At 41.5% G+C, this 16,425-nt stretch overlaps 1 protein-coding gene across 6 annotated transcripts in view; it reads right to left on the minus strand.

The window, feature by feature from the left end:
• Positions 1 to 16,425, minus strand: part of FBXW11 (F-box and WD repeat domain containing 11) — a 125,737-nt gene that overhangs the window by 62,181 nt on the left and 47,131 nt on the right. Inside the window, exon 1 of one of the 6 annotated variants that reach the window (XM_073356000.2) lies at positions 3,464 to 3,780. The exons of the other annotated variants lie outside the window; for them this stretch is intronic. The gene's annotated coding sequence lies outside the window, so the exon portion shown is untranslated. Of the gene's footprint in view, positions 1 to 3,463; positions 3,781 to 16,425 lie in introns of those variants that run through there. 6 annotated transcript variants of the gene reach the window in all.

Here is a 16,425-nt window from a genome sequence, read left to right on the forward strand (position 1 = left end):
AGAAGGAGTCCAAATACAGACAGAGACAGTACTATTTATATTTGTTTAAAATTTTCATACGCTTCGAGGTGACATACATATGTTAAACACAATTACACTTGAAAAAGCTACACACCTTTGCCTCATGTTTTAAAATTATCATCTCATTGGGATTGTGTTCTCTGGTTTTTAAATGCAGCAGTACTGTCACTGATGTAAACACCTCTTTTTATGCATGATTCTATTTGCTACTGCACAACCATCCAGAAGGAGCACAAATTAATTGACAATAATTATTGGTACTCTGCCCATCCATACCAATAAGTGATACTGGAAGACTAACAAAAGCCCAGTGAGTTCTCAAGGATAACACAAAGCCAAAAATATTCATGAAGTGGAAATTTTGCAGGAAGTACAGGTGCAAATGCCTAAGAACTACTAACAATGGAATAAATTAGCTGCATCTGTTAAAAGAAGAGTATAGATCATCTCCCTTTAAAGGTGAAATATAAATGTAAAAAAAGAATGGTTAGTTTTACATGCTAGCATAGTATAAAAAACTCACTGGTAATGGACCACAAACAACTGAAATGAAAAGAAGATTGAATGCTCTTTTAATCTGATGACTTGGGGTTGGTGTATTCAGCAGACCAGCCCAGGTGAAAGATAAAATGTTGCCACTCCCCTCAAAAAATCCAGCATACTTGAATCAGTCTTGTTTCCCCAAATAATTCAATTCTGAGCTGCCATCCCACCTGGACTCGACTCCCATTACTTCCCTGTTTCTTGCTCCCTCCCCATCTCAACGCAAATGGCTCAGAAGTCATTTTTCCTCACTCCCCTTACCACCAAGAAAAATGAGCAGTGACTAAAAGGTTGTTCTGCTCACTTACACCTTGTCTTCCATAAAATGAACCAGTAACTCCACAGCCCCATTTATTCAAGAAATAAAAAAATTATAGTTATAATAAATCTTCGACTGTACACTCCCCAGAGCAGAGACTGTCTTGACACCTGCCTCTTGTATAGTGTGGAGCATGCTGTAAGTGATGTATTTAATTTGCAGATCCTTTTCAAGGACACTGCCATCTTCAAAAAAATTAGTTTGTAATATAGTCAAAGAAATATAAAGTTGTGTTTCTCTCCCTGGCTTTGTATTTGCACTTGGCTAACATTTAGCCTTTCCCCACTTCAATGCTATGTTATGGGAATGTTAGCTAACATGTAATAATAAACTTTAGTAGAGCCCAGGGAGAGTATATTTTAATATATGATAGCTGATTACACAGAAATTTCTAGGATTCAACTCAATCAGCTAGCATGTGTTAAAAATAAACAGTGCCTGGTTTATTAGGATAGAGGTTTAGAATGCACTGGCTAATACGTTATATCCATAGAAGTCTGCTATTGGAATGTGTTAACTAATTGGACTAATAGGCAGTGGTAACGATACAACTGAGTTCCTCTGGAATCTAGAGACTATCCCAGTATTAATATATGCATAATATTGTCTATGAATCTTTTAGTTAAATTACTAGAATGTGTGTGGAATTGCCACAATAGGGAGTTAAAGCATATACTTACATCCTCTCTCATAATCCTGATCTTTCTTGCCCTGTTCTGACTCCTAGTTTTCCAATCTATCCCTCTAATTCCTATTTTCTTCAATCCTTACAGAAATTTGTGGAGCCTTGAGACCCTTAGATGGATCCCTAGGCCCCTAATGCAGAAACTGCAACAGCATGCAAGTATCCTAGGGCACATTTTGACTGTTTAGGTTCTGAGCTCCACACAGCTAAGCAATAAGGATCAAACTGTACAAATGAACAACAGAGACAGGTGACACGGAAGAGTTATTGAGCTGGAAGGCAAAACTTTGATGTCTCATGGGTGTGGGAACTCCACAAAATATTATATGGAAAGGAAGAGGAGGAACATAAATAATGAGAAAAAAGGACACGGGAAACATATTGAAAAGAACATGCTTTAGAAAATTGACAAATTCTATAAAATTTACCATGAATATTTTACATACATCCCTTCCCACAAAGTTGATAAGTTTTTATTAATTCTGTTTAGATTATCAATAAAATCTACAACTCCTAGATAAGTGGCAAGAATTTTGTACAAGTGGGTTAGACCATTGCCCATCAAGCCAGAAATTCCAATTGTGGGAATAGCAGATGCTTCACAAACTGGTGAAATCCCCATAATCATGTAACCAATTGAACAATGTTTTGAGTATAGGTGGATACAAGAGTCATTATTAGACCCATGCATCAATTAATTTATGCCCTGAAACATGCAACTGAGTACGCTTGGTACAACTACAAGAGGATGCCATAAAATTACAAAGTTAACCAACTGGAGTTGTTTATAGACGAGAGAGAAAAAAGGGGAATAAAACAGAAAAGGGGAAACAAAGAAAAACCAATGCAGATGAAAAGCACAGTAATGAATTATATTATAAACCTAGTATAGCATAAAACTGAATTTTAGTTAAATATAGAACTTTTTGAACATGCCAAAATTTTAAAGCCAATTCACTTCCCGGGTACATCTGGAAAAACTTCACACTGTAACAATGTGTTAGGAAATCTTAATACAGGGGGTTTCTGCCATCCCCCTTACAATCAACTGGACTAATAGTAACCATGTTGCATAAATTAACAGGAAAAGCAATCATTAAACGTAATCAGGATTTCAGAACATCTTCCATTTTCTTTTATATGCCCTGCGTATATAAATCTTCCCAACCATAATCAGTAATTGTTGATGACAAAAGTAATTATATGAGTAGGCATAACGTAAGTACCAATTACATAAGAAAATACTATTATTCTAGTGTATATTGTACAACATATGTCAAAGTTGCATATAGATTTCCAACCCGTTTTCCCCGAGATTAACACACTAAGACTAATTTTTTAAAAATAATTAGAAATGAAAGTGTTCCAAAATCTTGATTATGTTTAACCATTGCTTTTTCTGTTCATCTAACCATGTGGTTAGTATCAGTCCACTTTATTGTAAGGGGGATGGCAGAAACCCCTGTATTAAGGGTTTCTGACACTTTATATTACAGACATACTTGTGACATTTTTGAAGAGCTCCACTACCCCCAGAACTCTGAAATGTACAGAAGGATACACCTGGGGTAAAGGAAGTGCCATTTTGGGCAACATGCCACACCCACATTCTATAGCACTGCTGGTATACCTCACTTCAGCATTTCAGATACCACTCACCCCATGCAGGACACAGACAAAACAAATCCTAATGTTGCTACACCCTATCAAAGTCTTCTTTTGCCTGCACTGAAAACCAGACGACCATGAGTTCTAGGCTCACTTCTTCTGATTAGAACTAGTAATTCTGAACTCTCACAATCCTTTTTGAGGAAGGCCTCATACCCCACTGAGAAGTTATGCAACACAGAACTAGAACCCAAATCTCCAATATGACAGACCCAAGTCCAACTCACCTATCCACACTGCCTCTCAAACAAACTGCTATCCCTCCATCACCAGCTTTGCCGCCTGTAAAATAGGGCTTCTCATGCATAGGCGATCCACTGTTTTATTTCAAATCATGCAAGATGTGTATAGCAGCTGAACATAATCAAATTTATGCCTTTTCCTTTTTAAGGCACTTAGTAAGTTTCATACCTGGAAGTTCAAAAATATCAAAATTAAGGTTGGTCATGAAACCTTAATTCAGCTCATTTGTATGTATGCATTATGAAAATAATGTGTTATTTGGTTTTTTCCCCCCACCAGACCCCTGCCTCATTCATTACATAAGCCGCATGTGCTCAGCAAATGAATCAGGTTTGTGGGGCGAACCTGGCTAATGTCCATAGGACACTTGCCCCAAATGGTCTGGAAGTTGGAAAGAGAGAAGAGAATGGGGAAGGAGACTACAAGAAGAGAAAAGATAGTCTTGTGATTAAGTTAGTCAGATGCCATCCAGAAATGATCCTTACTCTGTCAGACTTCTTATGTGATGCTAAGCAAGACACACAAATCAACATTTTCTCAGGTGGCCACTGTTTCTTCATTTTCTGTGCACTGAACTTGACATACCTGGGATCTGATTTTCAGAAGTGCTGGAACTCAACTGTCCCTATCCCTAAAACAAGGATTAGCATTCAGATACTCCAGAAAGGAGCACCACAGAAAAGCTCATGGGGAAATTAATCATTGTGTATGTTGCAAGGCTTCTTCGATGGTGTACAATAAAGAGTGCACCGTGTCACACAAGGAATAAAGTAGATAAGAAATATTGTACAGTCACCGTATTTCTTAAGCACCGTCCATCCCCTGCACAGATAGAGACGGGGGACCTGCAGAAAAAAACCTAGAATGCAATCATGTAATTAAAGACTATGATAACATACACAAGGGGATAGAAAAAAGGTATCCCAAAACATAATTTTGGCATTTCCTAACTACTGTGTGTGACTTTGCAATCTTAAACACTCTTAACCTAGCTTTGTGTATGTAATTACAGATTGTGCTGATAGCAATGCCTAAATTTAAGGTTGCGTAATACTTTCCATCACAAAATCCTGTTTTCAATTGTTTGTAATTTTGCCAAAATAATTGTTCTGGCTAAAAAGATTTTTATGTCAGGTGTCTTTGTCTGAAGTTTTACAGAAAGTCTCATAAAAAAAGGTTCAGCTATTTCCTAGAATGAGGTTAGGAAAGAAGATGATTTGTCCCTGTTAAAAAATACTCACAACAGTTTAAACTGAGTAGCTCTAACACCTCCATGCTTTAAAGCACGGATCTGAAATTTAGCAGGGGGCCACCCTGGTGTCCTAGACATGCTTTCTGCAGTCATGAAAATCCTCTGAAATTTAGCCATTATGAGACCCTGAAAAATTGCAGTTTTTAACATGATCAGCAGAGGCTTACAGGCACCAAAGATTCCATCTGCACTGAGCATGCTCCATCCCCACTCAGCCTCTACATGCCAACTGGACTGCATATGATTCATCCTCAGGTCGTGACTGAGCATGCTCTATCCCTGAGCTACATGGATTGAACAATTTTCCCTTCAGTTGAACCTCCTGTCCGCCAGGGGCTGCTGCAGCACCAGGCCTGACCAGGCAGAAAGTGGACTCACTAGACTCAGGAAGCATGGAAGAAGGAAACAGCCTGACTCAAGCACAAAGGGATGGGCAGGGAGGGAGGGTGGAAGGTGCCATGTGTGTGGGGACAAGGGGTAATTTGGGAGAGACAAAAGCAGTGACATCTGGGGTTAGAAGGAGCAAAAGGTTCTAAAAAGCTTTAGTCTTACCATTCCTCTGTTGTCCACAAAGAGCTGTAAATCCCAATAGCAAAATGTCCCATCTCCCCCTAGTGCTTGGTCCCCATAGTGGAAAAGAACTGTTACTGCTACCAGTAACTCCACTGGCCCGAGGTCTGGGTCGTCAATTTAAAGATCAGAACAAGGTGTGAACTATGAGAGCCAATATGGTTCCAGAAAATGGGAATGTGGGTTTTTTTTCAATTTACTTTGTTTTTTGAAAACGAAGAAATTACATTTAAACCATTGTATTAAAAGAGCAGTAAGATTGCAATGTTAGTACAAAGGACGGACACAGGACTGTGTACTGTATTGGACTGTTGCCTGTAGGAATCCTGTGTCATTTGCTGCAGAAGTTAGAAGGTGTAATGCAATCAGAACGGGGGAATGCTGGAAAAGAAAGGATAGTCTTCTGGTTAAGGCAGTTAAATTCTACCCTGAGAACTAGATTGTAACCCTGCCTCTGCCACAGCACTTCTGTAAGATGCTGGAAAAGTTATCAATAAAACATTTCACAGGTTCTAATTTAACCTTAGCCTCTGTGCCTCAGGTCTCCATCTGTAAAATGGAGATTATCCCACCTTACTTCAAAGGTCACCTTTCTTCTGGCATTTCCTAACTTCTGAGCGCTTGACTTGGCAACTTTAATGTTGGCTTTTTCTAGGAAAGAACACAAGGGCAAAATATTTTTTTCAAGCCAGAGATGCAGAGCCCATCACTACAGTTCTGCATACTCATAGCTTCTGCTGTTGCTTTAAGTATAGGAGAACCTGTTCAAATAGCTTAGTGGACTGACAGTTGTGCAAACCACCAACAGTAGGCTGATTCAAATATTCAGTTAGAAGACACTAAATACCTATGCCAGGTGAAAAGTTTATTTCTACAAGATGTTTTGCATTTATAAATTCACTTGCTGATTTAGTATGGTCTTTTATCTTTCAGTTAAAATAAATCAAGCTCTTTAGGAGTGTTTGGTGAGTAACCCCAACTCACTTAAGATCACAGAAGTGAACTCACTCAGGCACAGGAAAATAGGCCCACAAGGCCCTATACATTTGTTTAGATCACTAAAGCACTGGTCTTAATTCAAGTGTATGAAAACAAGGGACGAGGAAATGCCGTATTTTTTGTTACTATATTTCCTTAAGCTTATGCTCATATAAATTTGTTAGTCTCTAAGGTGCCACAAGTCCTCCTTTTCTTTTTCCTGTGGATGGTTAGAGTAAATGGGTTAAGACCAAAGCAGACCGTAAAGAACTTCAAAAAGATCTCACAAAACTAAGTGACTGGGCAACAGAATGGCAAATGAAATTTAATGTGGAAAAATGTAAAGTAATGCATAATGGAAAAAAAAAACCAACTATACATACAATATGATGGGGGCTAATTTTGCTACAACTAATCAGGAAAGAGATCTTGGAGTCATCATGGATAGTTCTCTGAAGACATCCACACAATGTGCAGCAGCAGTCAAAAAAGCAAACAGGATGTTAGGAATCATTAAAAAAGGGATAGAGAATAAGAAGGAGAATATCTTATTGCCCTTATATACATCCATGGTATGCCCACATCTTGAATACTGCATATAGATGTGGTCTCCTCATCTCAAAAAAGATATACTGGCATTAGAAAAGGTTCAGAGAAAGGCAACTAAAATGATTAGGAGTTTGGAACAGGTCCCATATGAGGAAAGATTAAAGAGGCTAGGACTTTTCAGCTTGGAAAAGAGGAGACTAAGGGGGGATAGGATAGAGGTATATAAAATCATGAGTGGTATGGAGAAAGTGAATAAGGAAAAGTTATTTACTTGTTCCCATAATTTAAGAAGTAGGGGCCACCAAATGAAATTAATGGGCAGCAGGTTTAAAACAAATAAAAGGAAGTTCTTCACACAGCACTGTGTCAACCTGTGGAACTCCTTGCCTGAGAGGTTGTGAAGGCTAGGACTATAACAGGGTTTAAAAGAGAACTAGATAAATTAATGGAGGTTAAGTCCATTAATGGCTATTAGCCAGGATGGATAAGGAATGGTGTCCCTAGCTTCTGTTTCTCAGAGGGTGGAGCTGGATGGCATGAGAGAGATCACTTGATCATTACCTGTTAGGTTCACTCCCTTTAGGGCACCTGGCATTGGCCACTGTCGGCAGACAGGATACCGGGCTCGATGGACCTTTGGTCTAACGCAGTATGGCCATTCTTATGTTCGAAGTCCACAGATGCCACCTTGCAGGGAAATTCTACTATTGCAGTAGTTCCAACCTCAAGGTTAGAAATAGGTAACTATTGGCACGAATGGAGATCTGCCAGTATTTGTTTATACCAATCAATGAAGTGATTCACTTGCTGTCTTGGCAGAAAGAATTTTACTCCTGCATTTAATGGCAGGCTACAGTGGAAGGAAGTGGGCAGAGATTCTATCTTAGTTACAGTTGGAGGGGGGAAAAAAACAAGGAATTATCCAATTAGCAATAATCAGTAACGAAGTAATAAGGCTACATCTTCAATGCCAAAAAAGGTGTTTTTAAAGCAAAATAACTAATGCACACTAGCTGTCTTGCTGTAAAATCCTAGAGGAGATGAGGTGCAGACAGTTTTTACAGCAACATAGCTTGGTTAGGTTAAATGCCGGGGGCGGAAGTGGGGTGCTGACCTCTCCTAGGCCATGCAGCAGTAAAAACTCCCTGAGCCTGTCTCTCCACTACTTTTTTTCAGAGCGATAATTAACATGGGTTACTTATCTTGTTGTAAAAAACCCCCACCCTTTTTGGGCAGTGAAGACTAAGATAAGACTCCCTCGTTGAGAAGGGGAAAATATATGGTGTAAAATAAGTCAATGACAATTGTTTTTAAAATTTTGCTTCTATCCATTCATTTGTTTGTAGTTACTGTTTATAGGACACTTTGAAGACAAAAGTACTAAGCTTCATTGGGTTAATATCAGAGTGGATTTGATTTAAATCAATAATCAGGAAGACTCAATTTAATCATGGATTTTGACACAAAAGTGCATTCTTGTTGGTTGTTAAACCTTCATACATATTCTTCACAGGTAGGGGAACTTCATTAAAATATTCCCAAACTGGGTCTCTTTTAGGGCCTGCTGCCATTATAGGTTTTTCCTTCTAGTGAGAGAATGGTATGGTAGATCTCAAATCAATGAAGGCTACACTCAAAGACCTCAAGACTTCTGGAATATGCTGCTCAAACAGTTTCACTTTTGTTTCTACTGCCTGTCCCTCCCTTCTCACATTTATCTCCAGACTTCTCCTTGTCCAGATCTATTCCACCCCCCAACAATCTTCTATACATTGAACTTTTAGAGAGAGAAAGAGAGAGATGTACACAAATTTGCAGAGGGACAATAGGGTGGAGGTCTGTTATTTCTCACCTCTATATATTATTTATTTTAAACATTTTTGCTGTTAACAAGCATATTATCTCTGGAGACACAAATCCACAGTTTGAGAACTGCAGTGTTATCTTCTAGACTGAGCACTGAGTCCCATTGGGTAGATAAAAAGATTAACCTAAATAATCTATACAGAAGCTGCTGGAACCTGATAAGATTGGGTCCCTAATCCATGAACTATTGGAACTCCTTTATAAAACTTTTCTTAAACATTACATGAATATATAGTCTCATACTATAGAATTAGAATTTATAATCCCTATTCCATGATCAGATATCTTTGAGCTATAATTTATCTTAATTAAAACTATCTTTAGATGGGTTTTTTCCTCAAAAAACATTTTATCAAAAAAATCAGATTTTTTTTTAAATCATTGATTTTTATCCACCCTGGTTAATATCTTCCACTTAAGTTAGTTGCCAATTTATCCTAAACTGAAACAAGCAAATGCTAAATGGCTTTTAAGTGTGCATTAGGGGTTTACACTGGCTTCACTGGATCAAATTTTTGAATTTCTTGTTTAATTGGTTAGTTTTTCTCTCACAGTTGAGTTCCAAGTCCTGGGCTAAATAAAGGATACAGTCAGAGTTAAAGATCATTATCAAGTTGTACTGAAATACAGGCTGAGCTCTTTCTCCCTTGCCCCTATATCTCCCAATCCTCTGAGCAATGGCCCCCCTTCCCACACCCCTTCACTCTCACCCTAATGCTGCATAGCAATATTTAGTCCCAGTGCTACAATCAGTCCTTTTAGTTTACATTATATTTTAAAATCTTTCCCTCCACTTTTTCCCTTTTCTCTCCCCTCCTCACCACCACCCCACCCGCCAACTCATCACCAAATCAAAGTTATTTTAAACCTCTCTCTATCAGGGCTAATGAAACCAAATTAGGAAGCGGGAGAGCTGAAAAATCATTCTTTTTAAAGTTATACTGGGTGATAGAGGAAGATATCCTTCCTCAGAGCAATGAGCAGCAAGAATGCGAGAAGTTTATACTCGTGGGGGAATTCTGTGCCACTGTGTGTGCGCAGAACTCACATCCCCCACAGATTTCTTTACTTCCCCGCAGAAAAATGACTCTCCCCAGCAGCATGGGCATCTTTTCAGGGACCCAGAGCAGCCAGCAGAGAGGTAAATCACTGCAGGGGAGTGGGGGACGCCCCCACCGGTGGCTCCAACTCTGCGCCAGGCTCAGCTGCTAGTCCTGGCTGGGCTAGGGGAGGACAGGACTTGCTCTTCCCCTTTAAAAAGAGCAGCCGGGACCAGGTCACATCCACCCCCAGAAACCTCCCGCAGCTGCAGGAAGCTCCATGCCCTCCCCATCATCGCTCCTCAGCTGCAGGGAAAAGGATCACCATGCAGCGAGATGCTCCCCCCTCCACCTAATCCCGCACAACTGGAATCCACGTTGCCGAGCTTTCCTTCCTCCTCCTCTCCCCCATAACCCTCTCCACCAAGCCCCCTGCACCAGAACGTCCACTCCACTGAGCTTTACCCCTACATCCAGAGACCCCACTTCACACAGACACCCCTGCCAAGCCCCACCCCCCGCACTCAGACCCACCCACCAAGGTCTGCCCCCCCACATCCAGACCCGCACCCAGATGACCCTCTGACAAGCCCCCCACACACAAACCCCCACTCTGATGAGCTCCACCCTCACTGCACCTGGACCACCCCAATTAACCCTCCCACACCCAAATTCCCACCCCACTGAGCCTCAATCAGCTGCACTGAGCCCCCCACCCCACCACAGCCCACTGCCCCAGCAGCCTGAGCCCCCCACACCCAGACTCCCCCACTGAGCCCCAGCCACCTTCACCTGGACTCCCCTGCAGAGTCCCATTGCCCCTGCACCTGGAACCCTTCAACAAGCCTCTGTGCATCCAGATCCCTCCCACACATAGCTCCACACTGAGCTGTCCGCACACAGAACCCTCTCATCCCACACCTGGATCCCCCCCACATTTGGATCCTGCTGGGCTGAGCCTGCCTGCCCACACTTGGTGTGCCTGGTGCAGAGGGGCCCTGGGGTGTTTCTGGGGAAAGCCTGGCCCTTGCGCCGTGTCAGGATCAGGTGCCGCCTCACTGCTGAGTCTGTGTCCTGGGAGAGGGGGACGACTGACACAGAGGGGCGACCTCAGGGTGATCTCCCATCACCGGGCAGCCAGTAGCCTGTGCTCCCCGCTGCCATAGAATATCAGGGTTGGAAGGGACCTCAGGAGGCCATCTAGTCCAACCCCCTGCTCAAAGCAGGACCAATCCCCAATTTTTGCCCCAGATCCCTCAATGGCCCCCTACAAGGATTGAACTCACAACCCTGGGTTTAGCAGGCCAATACTCAAACCACTGAGCTATCCCTCCCTCCCTCTCCATGCTGGACCCTCCACATTTTATTCATTGACAAATACAATTTGCGGAATTTTAAAATATTGTGTGCAGAGTTTTTAGTTTTTTGGCACAGAATTTTTAATGTTTTGGCAAAGAATTTCCTAAGGAGTGAATGCCATCCTGTAGCACTGGTTGGCAATCTATTCTATTTCAGTATAGTTATCAGCTCCTTAACTTTCAGCACCCATACAATTTGTCCCAAAGGCAGGCTATAGAAAAGTTATACTTCAGACTAGCAATTGGTCTTTTATACCACGAAGGAGAAGATGTATGACACTACAGGGCTCTTTAATCTAACACACAAGGACAAACAAGATCCAATGGCTGGAAGTGAAAGCTAGAAAAACAAACTGAAAATAAGGCACAATTTTAATCTTATTTTACGTTTTTTACAGAATAATTGGCCACTGAAACAGTTTACCAAGGTATGGGATAGATTCTCTGTCACATGACATTTTAAATCAGAACTGGATGTCTTTCTGAAAGCAAGTCTCTAATTCAGTGGTTGGTTTTCAACTCTTTCATTTGTGGACCACCCCTAAAATATTTCAAATGGAGGTTGTGACACTGCACCCCATATTCTTCATAGTGATATTATGATGACATTATGACATGATTATCAACAATGACTGTGTGCGATGGCCTTCAGGAGTCAATGACCCATATGACTGCCAGTGGTGAAAGCCAAAAGGAAGTCACTGGCATGAAGACTGAAGTGCTCAACACCAAGACAAAAACCAAACTTGGTTTTTGGAACATACAGACAATGTACGAAGCAGGGAAGCTAGCTCACGTCACAGCAGAGATGAGACGCTACATCTTACACATCCTGGGTGTCAGTGAAAGCAGATGGACAGGATCAGGAAGATCAACAACAGCCTCGGGAGAAACTCTGCTGTTTTCTGGACGGGATGATGGACAACACTAGGAGGGTGTTGCCATCCTTTTGGAGAAGGGAGTGGAGCAATCCCTGCTTGAAAGGAAATCCATCAACAGCAGACTTATAGAGCCTGACTGAAAGGGAAACAGAATATCACCCTGATTCAGTGTTATGCTCCGACAAATGACAGTGATGAAGATGTAAACGACAAATTCTACCCTGCGCTACAGGCAGAGTTAGAGAGAGTACCACGCCACAACCTATCATCATGTGAGACCTGAATGCCAAGGTCGGTAAGGACAACACAAACAACAGAGCAATGGTAAGACACAGGTGTGGCACTATGAATGAAAACAGAGAAAGGCTTGTTGATTTCTGTAATATCAATGACCCAGTCATTGGTGGAACCCTATTTGAACATCATGAAATTCACAAAGCTGACATGGTGTTCTCCAAATGGCAGAGATAAGAACCAGATTGACCATATCATGATCAATGACAAATGGCAATGCTCATTGACAGATGTAAAAGTGAGAAGAGGTGCAGATGTTGGCAGCGACCAACACCTTGTGACAGCCTCCATCAAGCTAAAACTGAGAAGTATGAGTCCACCAAACAAGGGACATAGACATTATGATATTGACAAGCTGAAGTCCCTTGTAATACAGAAAGCCTTCGTTCTGCAGTTAAAGAACAGGTTTCAAGCACTTGCAGACCTTGATGAAGAGGAGGGGAATGCAGCTGAGGAGATCCACAAGAAGTGGGACAAAGTAACAGCAATTTATAAACAGAGCAGTGAAGCCTGTCCAGGCTACAGGCAGAAGAGAAGGAAGGAGCCGATTACACCCAGCACATGGAACACCATAGAAACCAGATGAGCCCTGAAGAAAAAAGTTTTGGGAACAAAATCCCAGAAGCTAAAGGACAAATACCACGAGCAGTATAGCAAGGCACACTGGGAGGTCAAATGCCTTGTGAGAGCGGACAAACAGCATTATATTGATAATCTGGCAACACAAGCAGAGAATGCAACTGCTCGTGGTGAACAAGGAACCATCTACAAAATGACGCAGCTTATCAGTGGTAAAAGGCAGACGCCAACAAAACTCATGAGGAACATACAAGGACACCTACTAACAACCGAAAAAACAAGAAATGTGCTGGACAGAGCATTTCAAAGAATTGCTGAACAGGGAGCCACCTAAAAAGAAAGCAAACATCCAGGAGGCAGAAGATGATCTCGATATCATCACTGAAACCCCAGCTAAGGAAAACATCGTTCAAGCCATCAAATCCTTTAAAAATGGGAAAGCTCCTGTAAGGATAACTTGAATGCAGAATTGTTCAAGCTAAATCCTAAATTAGTAGTATCTATCCTGGCCCCCCTATTTACATCAGTCTAGGAAAGGGAAAAAGTGCCAGATGAGTGGACCAATGGGGTTACAGTGAGAGATACCAAAGAAAGGAACTTTCAGTGATTGTATTAACTGGTGTGGTATCACACTTTTATCTGTGCCAAGCAAAGTATTGTGTAAGACCATAGTCCAGCGTATATCAGAGGCAGTTGATAGCATTCTCAGAAAAGAGCAAACTGGTTCTCAGAAAGGGCATGGATGCACAAACCAAGTCTTCACTCCACGAAACATAACAGAACAGTGCTTAGAATGGCAACGGAACTCTACATAAATTTCATAAGCTTTGAGAAGGCTTTTGACAGCATTCACAGGACCAGCCTATGGCGCATGGAATTTCTTTCCATATAATCAACATCAAAAGCTTCTATTTCAACTTTACAAGCAGTGTTGACCACAGTGAGCACAGTTTTGAAGTCAAAACAGGAGTACATCAGGGGTGTGTCATGTCTACAATCCTCTTCAACACTGCCATCGACTGGGTAATGCGGCGTACAACAGAAGACATGCCAAGAGGTATTAAATGGACCCTCTTCTCATCCCTTGAAGACCTGGACTTCACAGATGATGTCGCTCTCCTATCACATACCCAACACCATATATAAGAAAAACAACTCGACTCAATGCATTCAGCCAGCAAATTGGACTGAAAATCAACTGCAATAAGACAGATGATATGACCTTTAATATTGCCTCACCATCACCAGTACGGATAGAGGATTATGTTCCAATGTAGAAACATACTTGGGCAGCACCATCAGCCAGGACCGTGGAACAAGCCAGGACATCCGGAACAAAATCAATAAAGCCAGGAACACCTTCAGGAGCTTAAATGCAGTCTGGAAATCATCCAAATACAACACCAAAACCAAACTCAAGATTTATCAGAGCTGCGTACTTTCAACACTACTTTATAGTGCAGAATGCTGGGGAATGAGAAAGTATGACATGTCCAAACTGTCTTCATTCCATACAACCTACCTCAGAAAAATCCTCCGTTATCTTTTGGCACAGAACAATCTCAACCAAGATCTACTGACACAGTGCAGCCAAGAGAATCTGAGTACCATCATTGCCAGGAGGCATTGGAGATGGATCGGTCATGTGCTTTGGATGGAAAATGATTCCATCACCATAGTAGCAATAAGATGGACACCTGAAGGCAAGCAAAAACGAGCCCACCCAAAAACATGGCGAAGAGCTGTGGAAGCCGAGCTGAAAAACCTGGGGCACAGCAGGGGAACCATTGAAAGACTGCCAGAAAGAGAGAGGAGTGTAGGAGCTTCGTCACTGCCCTAAATGCCGGAGGCGTAATAGGAATATGATGATGATGAAGAAAACCAGTGTGGGTGGAAATCATAACTCAGCGCAGAAAGTTCTCTCTCTCTCTCCACATTGAGGGAGGAGGCAAATTTCATGAGCTTACGCTGTACAGTTCCCTGTGCAGAGCAAGACAGTATAATTCTGGGTTTACACTCTGAAGATGGGCATGTGCCTGAGTAGCTGGGAAGTTCCTTAGCTGGAGCCTCCCCATGCAGAGCTGATCACAGCATCGGCATGTAACTGCAGCTGGGTGTATCCCTACCTGAATGTGTGCTGTTGAAAGTGCAGGCTGGAGCCTGGAGAAGGGCTTGGCAGGCAGGTCACAGCAGTACAGTGGAAAGGGAGCCCAGGCTGGTGGGTTAAGGGGGGGCTCAGTGGTACCCCAGTTCCAGGTGGAACCCGTCACAGAAGTGCAGACCCCTTTGGAAAACTTAGTCATAGTCCACGGCCCCGCAGACCACAGACTGAAAACCATGGCTCTAATTCAACCACAAGCTGTGGGCTCAGTGCACGACATATTAGGTGATCGTTCTACAGTCCCTGTGATGCAGGTCAGACTAAATGATCGTAACAGTCCCTTCTGGCCTTAACTATCAATACTAATGAAGTTGTTTAAAATCTGACAACATTGCTTAATATTTTCAGAAATGATTAGTGATTTGGGATGCCCAACTTGAGACATCTTAACAGTTCCTGCTTTTCAGGAAGTTCTGCTGGGCAGTCACCCTCCAAAAATTAGACCTTTTTAGGGAGTCTCAAAAGTTGGGCACCCATACATTGACTCAGAATCAACAGGGACTTCAAAATATTGGCCATTATGTTTCTCTGCTTTGAAAAAGTCATTTATCTTTCTGAACTGAGCTCAACTGAGTCTGGTATCTGCAAGCCCTCTCTTCATCCTAACCCAAAGTCAAAGGGATGCGGGCAGGTATTTTACACATTTTTGAATGTTAACAAGTTATCTGTTTAATTTCACTGTGCTTTGATATCTGGTAATTAGCACTGTATGTTTTAACTTTGTTTCTAGAATACCAGCTCTTGCCATATGTCACTAACAATTTAATATTCGTATTTTCTGTAAACATTTGAATTTGCAGATCTGATTCAATATTTAGTAAGCCTGATGCCTCACTGTCCATTTCAGAAGTCCTGTAAACAGGTCGTTGCATTTTTTCACCACTGTCCCTTTTTAGAAGAATTGTTGCTGCCAGCAATAGACTCAAAAAATGCCAAATATAATTTATTAAAAACCTTTTAAAACATACTTGATCATTTCTTGCCACGTGTAAGTTTAAGATACTATACTAAGCAACAGGTAAATTTAGTGCTTTAAAAATCTGGGTGGAAAGCTTTCAAATATTGCCCCCAGTTAGTTTCAGATATACTGGAGCAAGAGATCCCCTTAGATGATTAGTGCAGAAATTTACGGTGGTAAAAAGGGCGCAACTGTGTGTGTTTTGTTTTACTTGATTTTTAAAGATGTATCCACAGGCTAGTCATGAACCTCTATTGCTGCATTCACTTAAACTAAGAAATTCTCAATAAGGGTGTTCATTCCATTTCTGGACTGGAAACTTTCACACAAAAGATTACAGATACCTCACTCTTTGTGTCCCACTTAAAGCCACAACAGAAGTAACCTCTAGATTTTGGCGTATGAATTTTAAAAGCTAAAAAACATGCTAACCTGTAAAGTAACATTTTTAATAAGATGC

The sequence above is a fragment of the Lepidochelys kempii genome, chromosome 8 (assembly GCF_965140285.1).
Source record: "Lepidochelys kempii isolate rLepKem1 chromosome 8, rLepKem1.hap1, whole genome shotgun sequence".
Lineage (NCBI taxonomy): Eukaryota > Metazoa > Chordata > Testudines > Cheloniidae > Lepidochelys > Lepidochelys kempii.